Source organism: Peromyscus californicus, unplaced genomic scaffold (genome assembly GCF_007827085.1).
Source record: "Peromyscus californicus insignis strain IS unplaced genomic scaffold, ASM782708v3 Scaffold_12__1_contigs__length_115047231, whole genome shotgun sequence".
Classification (NCBI taxonomy): Eukaryota; Metazoa; Chordata; class Mammalia; order Rodentia; family Cricetidae; genus Peromyscus; species Peromyscus californicus.
In genome coordinates this window covers 71991786-72015179 of record NW_026294413.1, presented here as the reverse complement: position 1 = coordinate 72015179, position 23394 = coordinate 71991786, and the positions used below count along the sequence as shown (strand labels likewise).

At 42.5% G+C, this 23394-nt stretch overlaps 1 non-coding gene across 1 annotated transcript; it reads right to left on the bottom strand.

The window, feature by feature from the left end:
• Positions 1-18007: 18007 nt before the first annotated feature.
• On the bottom strand, positions 18008-18080 carry Trnaa-agc (transfer RNA alanine (anticodon AGC)). The gene has a single exon. It is a non-coding gene; the product is annotated as a tRNA-Ala (tRNA).
• Positions 18081-23394: the final 5314 nt, after the last annotated feature.

Below are 23394 nucleotides of genomic sequence, written 5' to 3'. Positions count from 1 at the left end.
AAGAGAAGTTACTTAAGTGGTTTTATAGAGATCTTAAGTACAGGGCTGAGAAAGAGAGGCACTCGGAGAGAATTAAGACACATGCCTGCCCCTGCCAGCATGGGTGTGGCCTTCTCAAAGAAGAGCTGCCCTTCACTTTCTTTACACAGTCATATACGGGGTTTGGGTGATTTCATTTTGTTGCTGTTTGTTTCTTTGAGACAGGGTCTGGCTACTTAGCCCTGGTTGTCCTAGAACTCACTATATAAACCAGGCTGGCCTCAAGCTCACAGAGATCCACCTGCCTCTGCCTCCTGAGTGCTGAGACTAAAAAGCTACCACACTAGGTGGTTTGGGTGGTTTTTGAAACTATTATCTTGAAAACACTGCTAAGAATCTAGATGGGAGCCGGGGGGCAGTGGCGCACGCCTTTAATCCCAACACTCGGGAGGCAGAGCCAGGCAGATCTCTGTGAGTTCGAGGCCAGCCTGGTCTACAGAGTGAGATCCAGGACAGGCACCAAAACTACACAGAGAAACGCTGTCTTGAAAAAACCAAAAAAAAAAAAAAAAAAAAAGAATCTAGACGAGGTTAAGGAACCTTATAAGGAACAGCCTGTGGCTACAACTGATAAAGGTAAACCTCTAAGTTACAGAGTCATGTAGTCAAGAAAAACGTGCCATTCCCTTTGTGGCACACGTTCAGGCCTTAAGCTTGAGGCACCGCTTTTCAATTATAAAACAGCATGTCCGAAAGAACTGTCATCCTTGTTTGCAACCTTCATAGCGCATGCTAATTGTGCTGGAATTCTTGCTTCTCCGCTGCAGAGAGACTTGAACCAGACTCTGGGATAAGGGGCTCCCTTTCCTTCCTAGGCTCCACAGTTTTCCCCTTCCATTCTGCCTGGACTCTCTCTTCACTCCACTTAAACCTGTACTGGCCTTGGGACGTGATTTTATTAGCGGAGTATAGCCCAAGTGACATTGGTGAGTTTGATGCTCAGCACTGCAAAAGTCAATAAAGCATTTTCATGTAAATTTATTCTTATCACTTGTGTGTTTATGTGCATTATGTATGCATGTACCTGTGATGTGTGTATAAGTGTACTCAGTTATCTGTATGTGCATATGTGTATGTGTGATGTATGTGCTTGTGAATATATTCATTCATGTGTGCACATGTGTATGTATGTGTCACTTGTGTGTGTGTGTGAGTGTACTCATCCATGTGTGCTCACTTGTACTTGTTTGTGTGATGTATGTGTGTATGTCCATCCATATGTGCACTTACTTGTGTGTGACTGTACTTATCCATGTGTCCACATATGTATATGTGTGTATGAGTATATTCATACACACACGTGCATATGTGTATGCGTGTTTGACCTATGTGTATGTGAGTATACTCATCCATGTATGCACATGTGTATGTGTATGAGTGTATGAGTGCATTCATTCGAGTATGCTCATCAATGTGTGCCCATGTGTTTGTGTGTGTGGTGTGTATAGTATGTGTGAATTTGTGTGTGAGTATGCTCATATATGTGCATATATATACGTGTGTGTATGGGAGTATACTTATCCTTGTGTACACATTTTGTGGCAAGAGATCAATGCCAGCTGTCCTCCTCTATCACGCTCCACTATAGTTTCTCTGGTAAGGTGCTCACTGAACCTAGAGTCTGCCATATGCCTATGCTGGGGGCAGTGAGCCCCAGGGGTTCACCACTTCTCCTTCCTACCCCAGTGCTGGCCGTACAGGTTATAGCTGCTACACTCAAGTCTTCCGAGGGTCCTAGGGATCCAAACCCAGGGTTTCAAGTCTTCACCCACTTCACCCACTGAGCCATCTCCCCAGCCTGAATTGTCTTTATTAGTTGTACTTTGCTTTATTTCATGTGTCTGAGTGCTTTGCTTGCAGGTGTGTAAGTGTACCACACACATGGCCGGTGCCCTCAGAAGCTGGAAGAGAGCATCAGATCCCCTGGAACTGGAATTACAGGGGGTTGTGAGCTGCCATTTGAGTTCTGGGAATTGAACCTGGAAGAGCAGTACTTTATCTTAAAAATGGTGAACCATCTATCCGCCCTGAGAATTACCATTTTAAAAAAGCTAGCTGATAGCCATGGGTCTTGGACCACTGTTGTGGAATAATCTTTTTGTACACTGTGAAGATGTGTCTTTGCCAAGGCACCTTCTTGTTGGTTTAATAAAAAGCTAAATGGCCATTAGTTAGGCAGGGGATATAGGTAGGATAGCCAGACACAGAGGACACTGGGAAGAAGAAAGGTGAGGTCGCCAGGAGATGCAGAGGGAACAAGACACGCTGGAGGACAGGTAAAACCACGAGTCACACGGCAGTACCTGGATTAATAGAAATGGGTATATTTAAGTTATATGACCTAGTTAGTAACAAGCCTAAGCTATGGCCAATTTTTATAATTAATAGTAAGTCTCCGTGTCATTACTGGGGAGCTAGCGGTCCCAATGAAAAGGTCCAACTATAAATGGCGTCCACCATGGGGGCATATATTTCCACATAAAACCTGAGAAAGCTTTAAAAAAACTTCCAGGACTGGAGAGATGGCTCAGAGGTTAAGAGCACTGACTGCTCTTCCAGAGGTCCTTAGTTCAATTCCCAGCACCCACATGGTGGCTCACAACCATCTGTAATGAGATCTGGCACCCTCTTCTGTGTACATAATAAATAAATAAATCTTAAAAAAATAAAATAAAAAAACTTCCAAACACACAAATACAGAGCCAAACCCAGCTTCCTAGTCTTGCAGTCTCATGCCTACCACAGTACAGAGATGCTTCTCCTGGCAGCTGCCTGAGGACTGGAGCCAGCCACCAGCACCATGCACTTAAGCTGAGCTATGCTGCGCCTGACATAACAAATTTAAGATTTGTCTCACACAATCAGAGAATGCTGCAGATGCTCAGTAAAGACAGATTCAAGTGGAAAAAACCCTCTAAACGGGTTACAGTCTGTTTAACAACGTGCACAGGCTTCAAAAAAATTGGAATAGACAGTCAAAGAAAAAAGCAAATAGTTTATAAATGATAGTAAAGTGTTCAGAGAAAGAATAAAGTAATATAAAAAATAAATAAGCCACATAAGGATGGAAAATACCCAGGGCATCTAATGAACAGACAACAGCTGCTGGGAGACATTGGATTATGGAAGGAACTACTGAATTAAAGCAGCCTAGTTATTTTAAGAATGCCTTAATTTTAGAACGTAAGTTAAAAAAATGTATTACGTTGGGGAAGAGGCTATGCTTTTGTTTCCATAGGGAATGAAAGGCTATGGATTCCTTCTAGGTTAATAGAGATCAGATTTGACTGGGGGAGACCTCCTGAGTATCTTGGCTACAGACACAGGGAAGGAAGCCAAGAGAGACAACAGGACAGGTGACATGTAAGCTAATCCTTCTGCATGGGAACAGCACTGAGACGAGATGAGACATGATAAATCTTGTTGGCTACAGAGTCCTCATGACTTTCACATGGCATATATATAGACATTTATATTACAGTTTGGTTATGCAGACCAAATAGACTTATAAAGTTGACAGATGCCTTTTACCTGCTGAACAACAACAACAAAAGCATCTTTAACTGACTTGTACACACCACAATTCCATACTTGTGTTAATGCAAATATGCATGTTACCTTTGGAAGTTTGTGTATTTTCAGAGCAAGGGGACCAAACACCATTAAAAACATGTGGCCCAGGTGATCCAGCCTCTCAAAGTGCCTCTGTTGCAGTTTCCTCAGAGTTCTGATGTGGAATAGTCTTTTTGTACGCTGTAAAGATGTGTTGCTCTCATTGGTTTAATAAAGAGCTAAATAGCCAATAACTAGGCAGGAAGAAGTTAGGCAGGACTTGCCAACAGGGAGAGAGCTCTGAGATGAGAGGGTAGAGTTGCCAGGAGACTTGGGGAGAAGGAAGTTGAACGTGCTGTGATAAAGAAAGGTGCCAAGACTTGTGGTAGAACATAGATAAGAAATATGGATTAATTTAAGTTGTAAGAGCTAGTTAGTAACAATCCTAAGCTATCAGCTGAACATTTATAATTAATAATAAATCTCTGTGTGGTTATTTGGGGGCTGGCTGGCAGGACAGGAAATTATGCCTACAGAGCTCTGCATCCAGACAGCTTCAAGGCTGCTAGCTGAAATAGTCCAGCCTCACAGTCTACTCCAGCCAGGACTTCAGATAAGTCTTGCATTTTCCCATTGCACAGACACTGGACAATAAATAATACAGCTAACTCTCTCAAGATTTGACCATTATCCCAATTTTCCCAGAGTCTTCTAAAGACAACAGGAGCCAGCACCCCCAGACAACAAGAATCAGTCTAGAGAACATGACACCTACATTCCCAAGAGGTGGGGTGGATGGCTTTGGTCATTTGATGGGTCATAGTTGTTTGTCATCATTTAGGGGGATTGGTTACAAGTTGTTATTAGTCATGGTCAGGGAAAAAAGCTAAACAAAGGAGATTAGATTCAAGGATCTCCTTCTAAAGAGAAAAATGAGAATATAGTCTAGAAATGATGGAATAAAAAGTGCATTGTTGAGTCTATTTTTGAACAACCACTACTCTCAAACACTTTACATTGGTATGGATTTTTACATATTGATACAAGTTTAAGGTTATTCTTGTTATACTGTACATATGTTTCTGCTCTTGTTTAAGGAATTGTACCTATGCAGCTCATTTAAAAAGGTTATGTAAAGTTTTAGTCTTTAAAAGCTCTTTAGGATATTAAAAAAACTACAGGTTAGTAGTTAGTCATCTATAACAATCAAACTTATAGTCATGTTAGGCATGTTTTCAAGATCATACAGAGATATATTTTATATAGATAAGATGATCTTCAAACACTTCAAAGACCTACAGAATGTGGGATTTAAAATGATTTAGTAAAAAAGGCTTTTCTGCACAGTGAGATATGTCTGCTTCTGGTAGCACCAATCTACTTCAAAAAAAGGATGATGGGCATCAAAGAATTTCCATATGGAGTTTGCTTTTAATGTGGCAAAGCTAACCATTTGGGCAAGAAACTGCCTTGCCTCAACTACTAACAATATGCTTTCCAAACTGGGCAAGCAGGACACAAAAGAAAATGACTGCTGAACTTTGCCAAGACTAGGTGAGACAGTCCTTCAGAAATTCCTGCTTCACAGGAAAGTGTGTCAGATATAGTATGCCTGTAGGCTGAAGATGGATGTTCTAACATTGCTGAGGAACCTTGGGTGATTGTCTAGGCAGCAACTGTTTCTGTCTTTTCTTTTAGTTTTGGAAGTTTCTTTGCTCTGCACTTCCTGTTTACTAAGGTAACATTATATCCTTCTGGGATCTTTGATGTAGTTGAAGACTAGATAGTCATAGCTATAGTTTTCCTTAGTTATGATAGAAGATAGATTAGTTACAGAACTTTGAACTCACCAAGATAAATAGTAAAGTATTTTCTCCAACATTGCTAAATACAAATGAAATGTAATTCTTACCTAATAATTGTTCTTATTATATATATCTTTACTGTGTTACACTTAAACCTTTTCCTTTTTATTTAGAGAAAAAAGAGGGAAATGTTGTGGAATAACCTTCCTGTATACTGTGAAAATGTGTCTTTGCGAAGATGCCTTTTTATTGGTTTAATAAAAAGCTAAATTGCCAATAACTAGGCAGGATTTTGGGGGCAGAGAGGATACTGGGAAGAAGGGTGGACTGCTGTGGGATGGTCTGTATGTCAAATGTGTTGCTGATTGGTCAATGAATAAATCACTGATTGGCAGTGGCCAGGCAGGAAGTATAGGCGGGACTAACAGAGAGGAGAATTGAGAGAACAGGAAGCTCGGTGAGGGAGACACTGCCAGCCACCATCAGGACAAGGAAGATGTAAAGTACCGGTAAGCCACAAGCCACGTGGCAAGGTATAGATTAAAGAAATGGATTAATTTAAGCTGTAAGAACAGTTAGCAAGAAGCCTGCCACGGCCATACAGTTTGAAACCAATATAAGTCTCTGTGTTTACTTGGTCGGGTCTGCGCGGTTGTGGGACTGGCTGGTGGCAGAGATCTGTCCTGACTGTGGGCCAGGCAGGAAAACTCTAGCAACAGTGGACTCATGAGGAGTCACTGGCCAGATGGAGAAGAAACAGGAAAGCAGGGCAGCACATAGATTAATAGAAATGGGCTAATTTAAGTTATAAGAGCTAGCTAAAGCAAGCCTATTGCTATCGGCTGAGCTTTTATAATTAATAAGAAGTCTCTGTGTGGTTATTTGGGAGCTGGCAGGTGGGACCAAGAAAGACTCACAACAGACCATACTTGGTGAATCATTGTCTTTTAAAAAAAATTCTGAGGTGACATAAAGGGAGAAATTGTTAGGACATCTGAATTCTTACCTTTCAGGTGACATGGCATTCAAAGAAACTCTAATTCTACAAATTCAGGAAAGTATTTTTTTTCCTTTTTTTTTCCTCCTCAAAGGCTGTATCACAGAGCTATACCCAAGTGTTTTCATTTTTTTATTTTGAGACAAGGTATCATTAAGTTGCCCAGGTTGGCCTTGAACTTGCTGTCCAGGTTGCTAGAACTCATGATATCCCTGCCTTAGTTTCCTGAGAAGCTGGAATTTAAAAATATATATGTGTGTATGTGTGTTGTCTATATGTATGTGTGTCAAATGTGTGCAGGTCCTAAAGGAGGCCAGAGGAAGGTACTGGATCCCAGGAGCTGGTGTTGCAAGCCACTGTTGGCTGCCCTGACATGAGTTCTGTGAAACAAACTCTGGTCCTCTGGAAGAGAAGTTCATACTCTCCACCACTGAGCCACCTTTGCAGACCCTAGGCTGGTATTTTGTTGTTGCTGGTTTCTCTGCATAGCCCTAGCTGTTCTGGAACATACTCTGTAGACCAGGCTAGCCCCTAACTCAGAGATCTGTCTGACTCTACCTCCCAAAGACTGGGGTTAAAGGTGTGTGCCACCACAGCTGGGCTAAACTGGAGTTTTTAAGATACCATGCTTTTGGGGGGCTAGAGAGATGGCTTAGAGGTTAAGAGCACTGGCTGCTCTTCAGAGGTCCTGAGTTCAATTCCTAGCAACCACATGGTGGCTCACAGCCATCTGTAATGAGATCTGGCACCCTCTTCTGGCCTGCAGACATACATGGAGGCAGAACACTGTATACATAATAAATAAATAAACCTTAGAAAAAAAAAGATACCATGCTTTTCTTCAAACAACAGCTAATTGAGGATGTCAATCAACATTCTTAGTGAAGACAGTAGAAACCTCTGAGTTGTTTCTTCCCCTTCGGAGTGAACAGGCAATCCTAGTGCAGCTTGTGAGACCTTGAGGCAGTTTGAAAATCGTTCTAAAAATTGCTGTTTGTTACTAGAGGAAAACCACAAGGAGGTAAGAAAAACAACTGTGGAAAAAGTTACAAAGATCAAGGAAACTAATGTGTATTGAAATACTACTGACACATCCAATTAGCCTGCTCAGGACTGGAGAGCTGGTTTAGCAGCTAAGAACACTTACTGCTCATGCAGAGGACCTGGGTTGCTCACACTGGGTGGCTCACTACCACCTGTAACTCCAGTTTCAGAATATCCAAAGCTCTCTTCTGGCCTCCACAGCTACCTGCACAGGCGTAGTGCACATACATAGATACACTCAGGCCCATTCACAAAAATAAAATAGAGGGCTGGAGAGATGGCTCAGTGGTTAAAAGTACTGGTTGCTCGTTTGGGGACCTGGGTTCAATTCTCAGCCCCCACAGGATGGCTCAAAACTATCTGCAACTCCAGGGAATCTGATATCTTCTTCTGGCCTCTGTGGGGACTGGGCATGCACATGGTGCACAGACATACATGCAGACAAAATGCCCATACTCATAAAATAAAATAAATACATAATAGTAACAATAAATCTTTCAAACAAACAATCCACTCCCTCAAGGAAAGAAAAGAGAAAGGGAAAATTATGATGCTGTAAAAGATAGAATAAAGTGCAATTAGAAGGTAATCCATTGCTTAAAAATTCTCTGTAGGAAAATAATAGTAGGATGATTCAGTGGTAATTCATGCTGACCTGTTGAAATGTTTCCCTAGGCTTTGTTTCTGTGGTGATAGAGTCCTTTGCAAAGAATGAGCATTTACCCTTGTCACAAGGGGGAATTAGGTAGGGGACCAGTTGAGGCAACCCAGTCCCACCACTAAAGCCTTGCCTGATGACAGGAAATGGCCAACTGAAGCTCCATATCTGTCATTTCTAGAAATCCTCATTAGGATCACCTTCATACATTCCAAGATGTTTCCACTGTACTAGGTTTCCATGCCATCCCCAAGTGCCCCCCAATTACAGCTGTCTCTTTCCACACTCTCTCCTTCCACACCATCTCTCCTACTCCTGATTTACTCCACCCCACCCCATCCCCATCAGGAGGCCCCAGTCCACCCTTCAAATCTATTCTGTTTCCTCCTACCAGGACGATCCTTGCATCTCCTCTAGACTAATCCTCTTTACCCAACCTTCTAGGTCTAGGGATTGTAGCTTGGTTATCATTTACTTAATGGCTAATATCTACTTATAAGCAAATATATAGCATTTTTATCTTTATATATAAATATATAAACAGCATATGTATTTATCTTTCTGGGTCTGGGTTGATTTTTTTTCTAGTTTCATCCATTTGCCTGAAAATTTCATGTCATTTTTGTAAAAAACTGAGTAATACTCCATTGTGTAAATGTACAATGGTTTCTTTGTCCATTCTTCTGTTGAGGGACATCTAGGTTTGTGGGATGACTCATCACTAACAGGCCTGAGGGGCAGCCGGCCCAAACCAGTAATAAGATACTTTCTGAGAGCCAACCTGGGTCTGTCTAAGGGCCTTAGCAACAGCAGCTAAGACATGATCTGGAGATGACCTGGACCAATGAAAGGCAGCCATGTCACAACAGCAGATGCATATTCATCAGACCTTCTCCCAGAGTGGGGTGGAGGGTATATAAGGCTTGCCTCTTCCTGAATAAACAGCTTGTTGTTTTGACATCCTCCCAGAGTCTGTGTCATTGACTCTGTGCCTACTTGGCCCCCTCCCCCAAAGGGAACAAGAGCACAGGACCCTGCCACATAGGTTGTTTCCAGTTTCTGGCTATTATGAATAAAGCCACAATGAACTTGGCTAAGCAAATGTCTTTATGGTAAGATGGGGTGTCTTTTGGGTATACCAAGAGTGGTATATGCCCAAGCTGGATCTTAGTAGTGGATTGATTCCCAATATTCTGAGGAACTGTCATATTGATTTCCATAGTGGCTGTAAGAATTTGCACTCCCTCCAGCAATGGAAGAGTGTTCCCCTTGTTCCACACCCTTGCCAGCATGAGCTGTCAGTTGTGTTATTGACCTTAGCCATTGTGACAGGTGCAAGATGGAATCTCAAAGTAGTTTTGATTTGCATTGCCCTGATGGCTAAGGATGTTGAACATTTCTTTATTTCTCAGCCACTTGAGTTTCCTCTATAGAGAATTTTCTGTTTACATCTGTGACACATTTTTTAATTGGATTATTTGGTTTGTTGATGTCTAGTTTCTTGAGTTCTGTATATATTTTGGATATTAGTCCTCTATCACATGTGGAATTGATAAAAATCTTTTCCCAATCTGTGGGCTGCCATTTTGTCTGAATTATGGTGTCCTTTGCCTTACAGAAGCTTTTCAACTCCATGAGGTCCCATTTATTAATTGTTGATCTTAGTGCCTGTGCTATTGGTGTTCTGTTGAGGAAGTTGTCTCTTGTACCATGTGTTCAAGTCTACTCCCCACTTTCTCTTCTATCAGGTTCAGTATATCTGATTTTATGTTGAGGTCTTTGATCCACTTGTACTTGAGTTTTGTGCAGGGTGATAAGTATGTATCTATTCACATTCTTCTACATGCAGACATCCAGTCTGACCAGCACCACTTGTTGAAAATGCTGTCTTTCTGGCTTCATTACCAAAAATCGGGTATCCATATGTATGTGGATTTATGTCTGGGTCTTCAATTTGATTCCATTGAGCAGTGTGTCTGTTTTAATGCCAATACCATTTGGTTTTCATTACTATAGCTCTGTAATACAGCTTGAATCAGGATGGTGACACCTCTGGAAGTTCTTTTTTTTTTTTTTTTTTAGATATGGAACTCACCCTGTAGACCAAGCTGGACTTGAACTCAGAGATCCACCTGCCTCTGCCTCCAGAGTGCTGGGATTAAAGGTGTGCACCACCACCACCCTGCTTATTCTGTACTTTTTACTCTTCCTACTGCTGTGTCTTTGCATATTTGCTGATGCCATTTTTCTCTGGTGTCTGACATGGTATGAATGGGTGTGGGGAGATCCCCACTGCTCTTCATGCAGTGTGATCATCTCTTGGAAATATCACGTTCTACTGGGCATTTTTACCTATGGATTATTATGAAGATGATTTCCCCATAAGCTGTTCTGTTTAACTGAGGCAATGATTTTATATGATAATAGTGTTAGTTTAAATAGGATTTTGATGATTGAGGGTTTTTAATATAGTTAGGAATTATGATAGAGGTTAGTTTAGAAGAAAAATTAACATAGGTAAATGTAGAACAAAACGTTGTCCCTGCTTCTGATAAAGCAGAGGCTGCAGAGGATAAAAAATAAAACAGGGAAGTGTCACACCGCTAGAACCCATGAGTTTCTATTGAAGAACTGTATAGACTGTGGCTTAGGCTAATGATTAAAGAAAACAGAACTGAGTCCCAAGAGCCAGTTTGGCTCAAATTATTTTAATCTTAATGTTGGAAGATATGTTCACAGTTTCTAGAGTGTATCATAGCTGAAAGAAAGCTTTGAAAACGACTTAAGGTTAGACAAAGACGTTTTTGTCAAATAGCTTTGAGGTGAAAAACCCAAGAAGACAATCTAAAAAGTTCACAAGGACACATAGCTGAGTGATAGATTCATTAGGTCAGGGATCAAAAACAAAGCAGCCCAATTATTATTGGCTGACGTGCCTTTCATGCTAGGATTGGTTGGTGATCAAAGATGATGATTAATTCCTTGTACCCATTTCTGCCCTCAACTTCCTGATATAAAAAACTACTGATGAGGAGCTGGAGAGATGGCGTAACATTTAAGAGCACTGGCTGTTCTTCCAGAGGTCCTAAATTTAATTCCCAGCAATAACATGGTGGCTCATAACCACCTGTAATGAGATCTGGAGCCCTCTTCTGACCTGCAGGCAGAACACTGTATGTGTAATAAATAAATAAATTAAAAAAAAACTATTGATGATGAGTGGGTATGCACCCTAAAGATTTAAAGTAGAGCTGACTGGTTCTTTTTCATATATAAAAGTTTAGATTTGTGATTCTTTTAAAATTTTCTTATAAGATTACCTTTTGAGATAAAAAATAAAATGATTCTTTTTTTTCTGTAACCTTGAAATATAGCCTGCCAGCAAAAGAACTGGCTAAGAAAAACACCTTGCTCACAGTCTGTTAATCTGTTACAAGTTGCTTGGCTGTGAATGTATGTGGGTCCTTACGACAACTTGTTTTTCACCTGTAACACATAAAATGTTTTAATCATGTAAGGTATATGGAAAACATGCTATTTTTTTTACTTGTATTCATTGTAATCATTCACTTGAAAAGTAGAATGTAACTACATTGTACTTTTTATATTGCTTGAAAGATTTTGCTGGGGTATATAAGCTGTAAGGGAAAAAATAAAGTGAGCTAGAAGGAAAACACCAAGAATGAGAAAAGGAAATCACCAGGAAAAGATGTAGAGGAAGAAGGAGGAGGAGGAGGAGAAGGAGGGAAGGAGAGGAGGAGGAAGAGGAGGAGGAAGAAGAAAAGAAAAAATCAGAAGGAAACCATCAAGAGTGTGTGTGTCTTTTTCTTTACTCCCTCAAATAAAAGTCTTAGTTTGACAATTCTGTGGATCCCCATCGATCCCTGTGCTGATGGAGGCTGGTCCTCAAGGCGGCGGTAACCTTGGATGAGAAGGAATGAGACATGTCACCAACACAAAGTAAATGTGGAGTCCTGGACCTTAGTTTTCCTTGGTGACTTCTGAGAAGCCTAATGCTAAAGAGTTCCTAACAGAACACTGCCCCAGGGGGGGAATCATTCAGAGTCAAACAAAGCATCCACAATTGGAGTGCAAGCAGCCTCCATTACAGGGGAGGTGGTGGCGCATGCCTTTAATCCCAGCACTCAGGAGGCAGAGGCAGGTGGATCTCTGTGAGTTCGAGGCCAGCCTGGGCTACAGAGTGAGTTCCAGGACAGGACAGCCAGGGCTACACAGAGAAACCCTGTCTCGAAAAACAAAAAAAAAAAAAAAAAAAAAAAAAAAAAAAAAAAAAAAAAGTGTAAGAAAATTTTATTAAGGGAAGTCGAATCTCTGATAGGTTAACTTTTATGAAACCAGGATGGGAAACTGTGTAAGTACAAAGAGCTCTAAGGGGACAGAGCCCTCTAGACAGGAGAACTGATTCCTTTGGTCAGCCCAGATGCTCCTCCATCCCATTCTACCTGCCTCAACTAAAGGGAGATTGAAAACCTAAGTTTAACTCCCTATCATCTCTCTCTGGGCATAAGATTGTCCGTTCTTTCCCTCTCTACACAGTTCCGTCAGAGAACCCAGAGGACTCTGGACCAGGTTTAAGGGAAGAGAGAACCGCCATTTTCTGTCATTAAATCTGACACTGGCACAGACCGCAGGCAGCTGCTTTTCTAACGGGCTAAATGTGCCACACAAGCTTATAATGTTTTAAACCAGGATTAATTCATGTGTTAGCTTGTATGAGAGTGGATCTTATGTAGACCAGGCTGGCCTGGAACTCACAGAAATCTGCCTGCCTCTTCCTCTGAGTGCCGAGACAAAAATGTGTGTTTTACCACAGCTGACATGATTAACTACTTTTAACTAGTTGGTTTCTAAGAACGTTAAATACTACCGGGTCAGTGGTGGTGCACACTGCACACCTTTGATCCCAGCACTTGGGAGGCAGAGGCAGGCAGGATCTCTGAGTTTGAGGCCAGCCTGGGCTACAGAGTGAGTTCCAGGATGGCCAGGGCTACACAGAGAAAGTCTGTCTCAAAACAAACAAACAAAAATCCTAAACAACAACAACAAATAGCCTTAAAGACCAGCCAACAGCAAGGGTCAAGGATCCGACTGAACTCTCCCTGTGCCATGTTCAGGTGTGACAAACGGAGCGAAGGTGACACTCCTTCCCAGTGGTTTCCTGTGCTCCCAGAACAACAGCATCTGTTGTTGCTGGTGGTTGTTGTTAGTTTTTTACCCTTTTGGGGGCCCGCCACCCAGCTCCCAAATAAATCACACCCAGAGGCTTATTCTTAATTATAAATGCCCGGCCTTAGCTTAGCTTGTTTCTTGCCAGCTTTTCTTGACTTTAAATTATTGCATCTACCTTTTGCCTCTGGGCTTTTTCCTTTTGTTCTGTATAATCTTACTTTTCACTCTTACTCCGTGGCTGGCTGGGTGGCTGGGTGGCTGACCGTTTCTTTTCTTTCTTCTTGATCTCTCTTCTTGCTCCTCCCAGATTTCTCCTTCTCTTGATTCTCTCTGCCTGCCAGCCCCACCTATCCTTTCTCCTGCCTTGCTGTTGGCTGTTCAGCTCTTTATTAGACCATCAGGTGTTTTAGACAGGCCCAGTAACACAGCCTCACAGAGTTAAACAAATGCAACATAAAGGAATGCAACACATCTTTGCATCATTAAACAAATGTTCCACAGCATAAATAAATGTAACACATGTTAACTCTGGGCATTGGGCATACCTTTCCTTCCAGTTATTTTGTGGGTTCCCTTCACCAGCAACAGCTTGTACTCTGAAGCTGAGGGGATGTAAAAATGGGATCCAAATGAGATTGCTTAATGTTCACAGTTACAATTTGTGGTAAGGCATATGGACTCCATTTTCTTGGATTGAGACCATGCCATTTCTTCCTCTGTTTCTATTTTTTTTCTTTTTTTTTCAGTAGCCTACCTGCCTAAGCTACATGGATTGTCTTCTGTATCCACATTAGACCAACTCAGGTATTTGGTTGGTTGGTTGTTTTTAGAAAAGGGGGCTACCATTCACATTTAATCAGTGAGATGTCTCTGCAACAGGGCCAGCAGAGTAATGATACACATGAGGCAAGAAGGAAATCCAGTTCAACACAACTTACTTGGTGTTGGTTCAAACTTCTGGAGACTTATGGGAGCCCACAAAAGTTTCCTAGGGAGATCTGAGCTTGCTTTACACAGCAGGGCTGCATTAGGGGATGGCTTGACCACGTGCATGGTCACCAGGTGTTTGGGATGGTCTACACTTGCTGTACTAGGGGGAGGTCTTTTGCTCCACCCCTTGGCATTCCTATAAAAAGCCCTTTAGTAGAGACAGAAGGGACTAGTGGATTTGGACCCAGGCCCTCCCAAGGCTATCCTGTGTTTTCTGTCTCTCTCCTCTATACTTCTATCTACAAATTCCTCATTTCTCCCTGTTCAAGAGTACCCTAGGGGAATAAGAGACTAAACCTGGGCAGTTTATTTTAGACATATTTAAGTAAAGTGCAACTTTGGGAAAAAGTTTCCTGGTGAATCATCACAATAATGCTTAATGCACATCTACATCAAAACTCTTTTGCTAGCTGGGTGGCAGTAGTACACGCCTTTCATCCCAGCACTGGGGAGGCAGAGCCAGGTGGATCTCTGAGTTGGAGGCCAGGGTGGTCTGCAGAGCAAGCTCCAGGATAGCTAAAGCTACACAGAGAAACTCTGTCTTGAAAAGCCAAAAAAAAAAAAAAAAAAAAAAACCAAACACTTTTGCAACGTATATGTAACCTTTTCCACTTTTCCATAAGAATTGGTTCTATTGACTGAGAAACAATGCTCAGGATAAAGGTCTAGGAGGAAGAGTCTGGAATAAACATGACAGTCTTGGGGGTTCAGGCGTGGCCTGGCCCTCCGGATAGCACAGATTAACAGGCTATTAACTAGATCCTTTCCCAGCTTTCCAGGCATGAACAGGTATATGTCCCTTCTGTTGAAGAGACAACCCTGCGTGCTTAACAGTCCTGGTTTCCTTAGTGTTGGTTTTATACAAGCAGCACTGTTACGGTGCAAGAAAGGTCATGAGGCACAACAAAACCCAGTATCAGAGCTTTATTAGAGGGGGGGGGGGGGGGGACAGAAGAGAGTGACCAGGCCTGTGGAAGACACATGCAGAAGGGGGAGGAGAGAGAGAAGTCTGTGACCCGCTTTTTAAGGATTCTCCTGCACATGCGCCTGTGGGCTTATGGAGCTACGCCAGGCATGCGCAGACTGTGTGACCACGCTGCATGCATTACACAATCACTCAGTACGTGGATGATGTAATATGTAAGACCCCTTGCTTAGCTACTGAACTGCACATGCGGAGTCATGCAGCTGGAGGAGTGGAGAATCTTAACACTTAATGCTTATTGTAAGCACAAAGACCTCGTGCCCTCTACAGAGATGCATGGATCCCACAGAGACATGTGTGCCAATGGGGGAAGGGCTCATTTTGTCATGGCGCTCAGCTCACCACAAGCAAAAAGTAACCACGTTGCTTTGCTGCCATCTTGGCTAATGACCTCATCAAGATGGAAACAGTCGTATGACTTGGCCACCATTAGTAAGTGATGTCATCAAGAGGGCAACAGCCCTATGACTTGACCTCCATCTTGGTTAGTGACATCAGAACGGTGACAGTCATGTGACTTCACTGTCATCTTGGTAAATGCAACCACATTGCATGGATCAGAACGGCAACACCCCTAGAACTTTCCAGTCCCACTGATCCCTCAGGCCCACCCCTACAACTTCCTGCACCACAGGCATTTAATCACAGATCCCAAACCTAGTCTCCCATTTTTTTTCCCCTTTTTGATTTTCACTTTCCTGGATGTCGAATGGGATCATGGAAATGGGAGACTCATCACGTTCTAGAAGTAATGTGCCTCCCCAGTGAGAAATCACTCTGCACACTTAGAGATTAAAGAAGAAAAGCTGTACTCAAGTGCTTAGCTAACTGGGGCTTAGGCCCAAATAAGAATTGACCCCCAACAGAAGATTTCATTAGTTTATATACACGTTAAGTTTATAGATTTTACATACACTGTCATCCTTAAGCCTTCTTCAGGTCCCGGCCCCAGGTTACACACCAAACAATTTAAACAGAGACAGGAGATGGCAGCTGTGACCTCTCAGGTAGGTTGGAGATTCACACAGCAAAGATATTATATATTGCCGGAATTATTGTAAGTACAATAGTGTTGGGTTTTGTTTGTCGAATAATTGTTAGCCAGGGTCGTCTTGCAAACCTGGCAGGATTATGATTTTCCTGAGAAGAGAACAGGGTACTTAATGGCAGACCAGGACTTAATGATGGTTGTGACCTACACTGCCCTGCCTGACCTGCCTGTTAGAGATAAGTCTTTGGAGATGGGCCTAATGGCTGGTCAACCCTGGTGAATGAACATTTATGTCCTATCATCCTAAATTTCCCTTGTCTCTAACAGGCCTAGTTAGCATGCTACTTTTCTTTAGGGTATGGAGTGGGGTGAGTGCTCCTTTAGCTGAATTCTACTTGCGTGACTTAATGTCGCCTAAGCAAATCGATTAGTAAATCCTGTATAACATCAATGGTATCAATTGAGTTTCTTCTGTATCCAACGGGAACTCCAACATGGACTCTATTACCAAGTGATAAGGTCAATGCTTTTTTATATCAGACTAAGGAGGTAATACCAGACCTCCACAGCAGCTTTTTTGTTTTGTTTTAATTTTGACATGCTGTTTTGCATGACATATTTACTGGATTGTAAGGGGGACTTAAGAGTTCCCCCAACCACGTGACTCCAGCACTAGCTACCAAAGGGCTCTTCTTTTTCTAGTTTAATGCAAATGTCAGCCTCTAATCATGTCCCAAGCTGAAGGTCAAACTTGTCTTTTTGATTGGTTCTTCCTCTGTAACCTTGTGATTTTCATGTCATAAATTGTTTCCATTGTTTCATGATATGTTCTGAGAACTGACTGACCGGAAGACGTTTCGTTCTGATAACTATCTGACCATAAGCCTGTAACATGCGCCTTCCCCAGGATCATAAAAATAACTGCAAAATTCCACTTCGGCGATCGCTTGTTCACCTGCTCTAAAGAGGCTGCTCTGCCTTTAATTTCGGCTGCTTCATTCTCCTCCCACGGGAGTCTCAAAATTTGGCCTGGCCAGAAATAAATGTTTACCTTGCAACATCTTGGTGTCAGCGCCCAGTTTTCGATGCCATAACAACACTGACATGGAAAGCTTGGGCGAATTTACACCAGCCCAGGGAAAATTGGGAAAGCAGAAATCCCAGCTGGACCAGAGAATGGATGACAGATGCTGGACAAGCTGTCTCCTCACCCACCCAGGGCAGCTCCCAGAGCTGGAGACAAAGAGAAATCCGCCTGCTTGACGGGAGGCTGGAGATGTGGGCTCTGCTGGGTCTTAATGCTCTCTTTTTCTACCTGGAACTTCCAAGACTGTTTTTGTCTAGATGAATATTATTTCCCTTCTTGAAACTCCTTTGCTCCACATTTGTCCTCTGCTTCTGTTTCTACCCCCTGGAGCCCTGGGTACCCTTGATTTTGTTTTAACTAGGGGAAAAGGGTGGGCGGATCCAGCGCCTTTTGACTTCAGGGTCATCGTTTTAACAGGGTGTCCATCCATAGCTGAGCTCTGCTGGGTGTTGTGAACACTGGTGTGATGATGTTGTACTGTGTGTTGCTGCTTCTCTCTGTCCACTTCTTACACTCATTCAAAATAAAAATCACAGTTACAGATCATTCTGTGGACTGTATAAAACACAGAGAGAAAAAAAACTGTCTGTGTTCCCTATAAAATTTACCAGAGAACTTAAAAAGCCCCATAGCTTGACAGTATGTACTTAGGTGATTTTTTTTTTTTTTTTTGGAGCTGAGAATCGAACCCAGGGCCTTGTGCTTGCTAGGCAAACACTCTACCACTGAGCTAAATCTCCAACCCCCTTAGGTGATATTAATTTATTACATCATCCTATGTATGTATTCTGGATTCAGCTTTCTCTTCTCTCTTTTTTTGGGGGGTGGGGAATTGAGACAGGATTTCTTTGTGTTGTTTTATGTCTGTCCTCGATCTCGCTCTGTAGACCAGATTGGCCTCGAACTCACAGAGATCCACCTGCCTCTGCCTCCTGAGTGCTGGGATTAAAGGTGTGCGCCACCACCGCCCGACTCAGCTTTCTCTTGTTAAGGTGGTGTTGCAAAGTGTTATCCTCTAAGCCAAAGAGCTGCCACCTTCTCAATTACAGTCACATCTGCTGAGCTGGGCTTCCTGATTACTGATAGAGATTAAGATGGCTGGATGTCTTTCCAGAATGTAAATAAGAAATGGAACAAAGCTAAGCAATCTACAAAGGTCTGAGCAAGTTACATAGAGGAATGTAAAAGATGAGACTTTGTGTATATTATATCAATATCCATATCTCGATAGGTCTATAGATCGAGATCCAGGACAGGCACCAAAAGTTCACGGAGAAACCCTGTTTTGGAAAAAAAACAAAAAACAAAAAAACAAAACCCTGACTAAGACAGGAGTATGTCTAACCAAAGTTTATTTGAAAGAGTTTGATTTTTACAGCAACTTTACCTAAATATCACACAGTAGTTAAAAGTACCACACTGGTTAACTGACCTGAGTGTTCAACAAACATGCTTAGAGACCTATACTAATGTGTTTCATGGAATTAATAAAGAAGAATATTTTCCCCTTGTCCTCCAAAGTTAACTGGGTCCCAGAGGACTGTGGGGCATCTCTCAAAATGTCCTGTAAGTGTGGGTAGTCTTCTTCTCTTGTTCATGGAGGACATAGAGGACCACCACACCACCCCTGATGAACTCTAACTAGTGTTCAGTCTACAAACAGGAGGGTCAACACAGAAGGAAAATTTCCTCCACGCTTTCAAGCAAGGCCACAGTCAAGCAAGATTTTGGCTTGTCCTCACATAGATGGAACAACTAGTGAAAGAAAGATTTAGAGGAACCAGAAGTTCCTCTCAAGCCCAAGTGACCCCAAAGGACCAGATCCTAAACTGGCCTACATAGTATATATTATATACATAATGTATAAATATCTATTTACTGATATATATATATATATATATATATATATATATAGCTATAAATTTCAGCTGCCTGCATTGTCTTCATGGTGGCTGTTCCTAGTTGTCAACTTGACTACATCTGGAATTAACTAAAACCCAGAAATGAGGCACATCTATAGGGGGATTTTTGCTTAATTTGAAGTGGGAAGATCCAGTTCTAATCTGGATTTTTGAGGGAACCTTTAATCCAGATCTTTCGGGTGGGAAGACACACCTTTAATCTAGATTTTTGAGGTGGGAAGTCCCGCCTCAAATCTGGGCCATGCCGCCTACTGGAAATCTGTATAAGGACATGGAAGAAAGAAGTTTTTGCTCTTTGTCTGCTTGCTTTTGCCTTGCTAGCAAGTCCATTTCTTCACTGGCATCAGAGCCTACTTTGTCAAGACCTCAGTGTATAGTGAAGGCCAGCTGAGACATTCAGCCTAGTGGATTGAACAACTACTGGTTTACTTGGACCTTCCATTCATAGGCAGCTATTGTTGGATTAGCTGGACCACAGCCTGCAAAAAATTCTAATAAATCCCCTTTCTCTATACATAGAAAGATTAATTCTATAAGTTTTGTTACTCTAGAGGACCCTGACTAATAGTCTTAAACACACAGGAAAGTATAATCGAAGACAAAAATGGTGAGTATGTTTCCTCAACAGGCTCACACTCCCTAGACATTAAGCTTAAACCCATATGAGATGCTGTTTGGATAACTATTCATCACTAATGATTTTCTTCCAGATAAGAAAAATGCTGTTCAGATATAAGGTTTAGGACTTTGGCTCTCTGCAGCACCTACCTACAGCCAAGAGAGTCAGGCCCACTACTGTTGAAACCTAAAAATTAAATGATGGCTACGTTCTTTTTCTCTCCCTATCCAGAAGCCATCTAGGAGAGATCTCACACTGATTATAGCCTCTCACACCCCACCCCACCCCCACAGCTGTCAAAGGGCCTGAAAGCAGATCCTGGGTCATCACTCCAGACAACAACCATAGAGACCAAAGGGTGGGTCTGGGGTGAGCAGAAGCCAATAGATGGAGGCTCTTTTGAGCCCTTAAAGAGATTCTGGTGAATTTTGAGTTGGACATTTAAAAATCTCCTCTGTAGATCCAGGCAGTAATGGCACACTTGTGCCCTTAACCCCAGCACTGGGGAGGCAGAGGCAGGCAGATCTCTGAGTTTGAGGCCAGCCTGGTCTACAGAGTGAGTTCCAGGATAGTCAGGGCTACATAGAGAAACCTTGTCTCAGAAAAGAAAAAAAAAACCTCTGTTCTGGCTTCTCCTGGTTTCCAGCATGTACTACCATACCCAGCTCTACTTGGATTTTAAACTGTCTCCTTTAGCCAGACACAATGGCACATGCCTATAATGTTAAGACTTGGAGGACTAATGCAGGAGGATGAGAGTTCAAGGCCAGCCTGGGCAACTCTGTATGTTCCAGGTTAAGTTAAGATGGTGTGATACCCTAGCTAAAAAAAAAAAAAAAAAAAAAAAAAGTCTTAGGGATAGTAAGATATTGCAGTGGATAAATGAACTTGCCTTGCAAGCCTGGTGACCCAAGTTTGACCCCTAGAACACACGTAAAGGTGGGAGAGAACTAATGGAATAAGTATCTCCTCTGACCTCCCTATGCATTTAGTTGATGCATGCACATGCACGCACACACATACATACACACACAATAATAATAATAATAAAAATCTTCCGAACACCTTTTTCTTAATCTCAAGCCAGTTTTATAATTAGCATTATCTGCTAATTATCTGTATTTCAGCTACGACTGGCTTGAAATAATTTTAACTAATGTGTTTTTTTAGGTTGCTTTTCTAGAGTACCCGGGTTCAATTTCCATCACCCACATGGCAGCTCACAATTGTCTATAACTCCGGTTCCAGGGGATCTGGCACCCTCATGTAGACATACATGTAGGCAAAACACCAATGCACATAAAATAAAGATAAACTATTAAAAAGAAAGAGAGAAGTAGCAACAGAAAAAGAGAAAAGAATAGACTGGGAAAAAAAAGCCTCTATGTTGTAGTCTTTTTTTTTTTTTTTTTTTGGTTTTTCGAGACAGGGTTTCTCTGTGTAGCTTTGTGCCTCTCCTGGAACTCACTTGGTAGCCCAGGCTGGCCTCGAACTCACAGAGATCCACCTGGCTCTGGGATTAAAGGCGTGTGCCACCACCGCCCGGCTCTCTATGTTGTAGTCTTAGGGATGCTTGTACACGTACACACACACACACACACACACACACACACACACACACACACACACATACGCACATACGTATATACACACATACAATCAGCAATCACCATAGACACAGGCTGTCAGACAAACAGAATGAGTCATGAACAATAACATTCAATCAGTAATTACCTTGAACAATAAACAAGAAACAGAAAGAGCATATGCTATAATTAACATTCAATCAGAGAGCACACCGAGACTACGCTCTATTATGCAGGTAAGAGAATGTTCTGCTTGTTCCCATGAACCTCACAGCTGAGGTCTTTCTCATCTGGGGTTTGTGTCTTGGTGTCTGATGGCTTCAGTTCCTTCTCTAGCAGGCAGACAGCAGTGAGCCAAGATTATCATTACATCTTGCCAGGGAAGGAGCAGGATAAATCAAGTTTTAGTTTTTCATTCTGAAGCTGATCATGATTTTCTGAAACTGCCGATTTTTCCTTCCATCGCCCAGGTCTGACATGGAAAGAAGAATGGTGCACTCAGGTCCAAATGGGTGAGCAGATGGACGGACAGATGGTAGTTAAGTAGGCCACATCAAGACTAAGAGGACCAAGCTTACCTAAGCCCCAGGGACAATCGGCATACATTACATGAGATACTGTTTTAGAAAGAGAGAAGGGGGAAGGAAGGAAGGCAGGGAGGGAGGGAGGGAGGGAGAGAGGGAGGGAGGGAGGGAGGGAGGAAGGAAGAGGAGAGGCAATACAAGGAGACAGGAAGAAAAGTTTTAAAGTGTGTGTGTGCATGTGTGTATATCTGTGTATGTTTGCATGGGTGTTTTGTGTGTGTGTGTGTGTGTGTGTGTGTGTGTGTGTGTGTGTGTGTGTGTGTGTGTCTGTGGTGTATGTTGGGGGGCACTCATGTCCACTGTGCGTGTTCCTATTCACTTTTTTTAAATTCTTCTCTCATATTACATCCCGACTTCAGTCTCCCCTCCCTCCATTCCTCCCAGTTCCTCCCTCCCACCTCCCCTCTCCCCCCCCCCCCCATTCTCTCCTCCTCCATTTCCCTTCAGAAAAGAGCAGCGCCTATTCACTTTGAATAAAGTTTGTTACCTGTTACTGGCTTCTATGTCTGACACTTTTCCTGCCTTTAATTCTTTCTTTCTTTCTCCCCGCCCCCTCCCCCCACCAGAAAGAGTTTCCTTGTGTAACAGCCCTGGCTAGAACTCTCTGTAGACCAGACTGGACTCGAACTCACAGAGATACACCTGCCTCCGCCTCCAGAGAGCTGGGATTAAAGGCATGCGCAGCCATACCTGGCTTAACTCTTTCTTTAATCAGCAGAGAAAAAAATGAACCCAATGAAGACTCATAGATGGCCACAGTGTGACCAGCTTTCAAGCTCCTAGCACCCTTTCCCTGAAAGGATGGATGCTAGTTTGGAATTGTGAGTTAAATGAAAGGAATGTCCTCTCCCTGTTTTAGTTGTGGTTCCTCTTACGGTGATAGAACACCATGACCAAAAGCTACCTGGAGACAAGAGGGTTTATATTAACTCATGGTTGGATAGTTCACTAGGAAAAGAAGTCAGGGCAGGAACCTGGAGGCAGGAGCTGAAGCAGATGCCATGGAGGACCTGCTTACTGGCTGGCTAGCTCCTCATAGCTTACTCAGCCTGCTTTCTTATACTACCTAGGACCACCTGCCCATGGACGGCACCACCCACTGTAGACTGGGCCCTCCCACAGTCATTAATCAGGAAAATGCCCCCCGTAGACTTGCTTATAAGCCAATCTGATGGAGACATTTTCTCCATGGAAGTTTTCTCTTCCCAGATGATCCAGGCTTGTATCAAGCTGACAAAGCAAAGTGAAACAAGACAAAAAATAAAAAAATAACAAACAAACAAACAAAGCCAGGCGGTGGTGGCGCACACCTTTAATCCCAGCACTCGGGAGGCAGAGGCAGGTT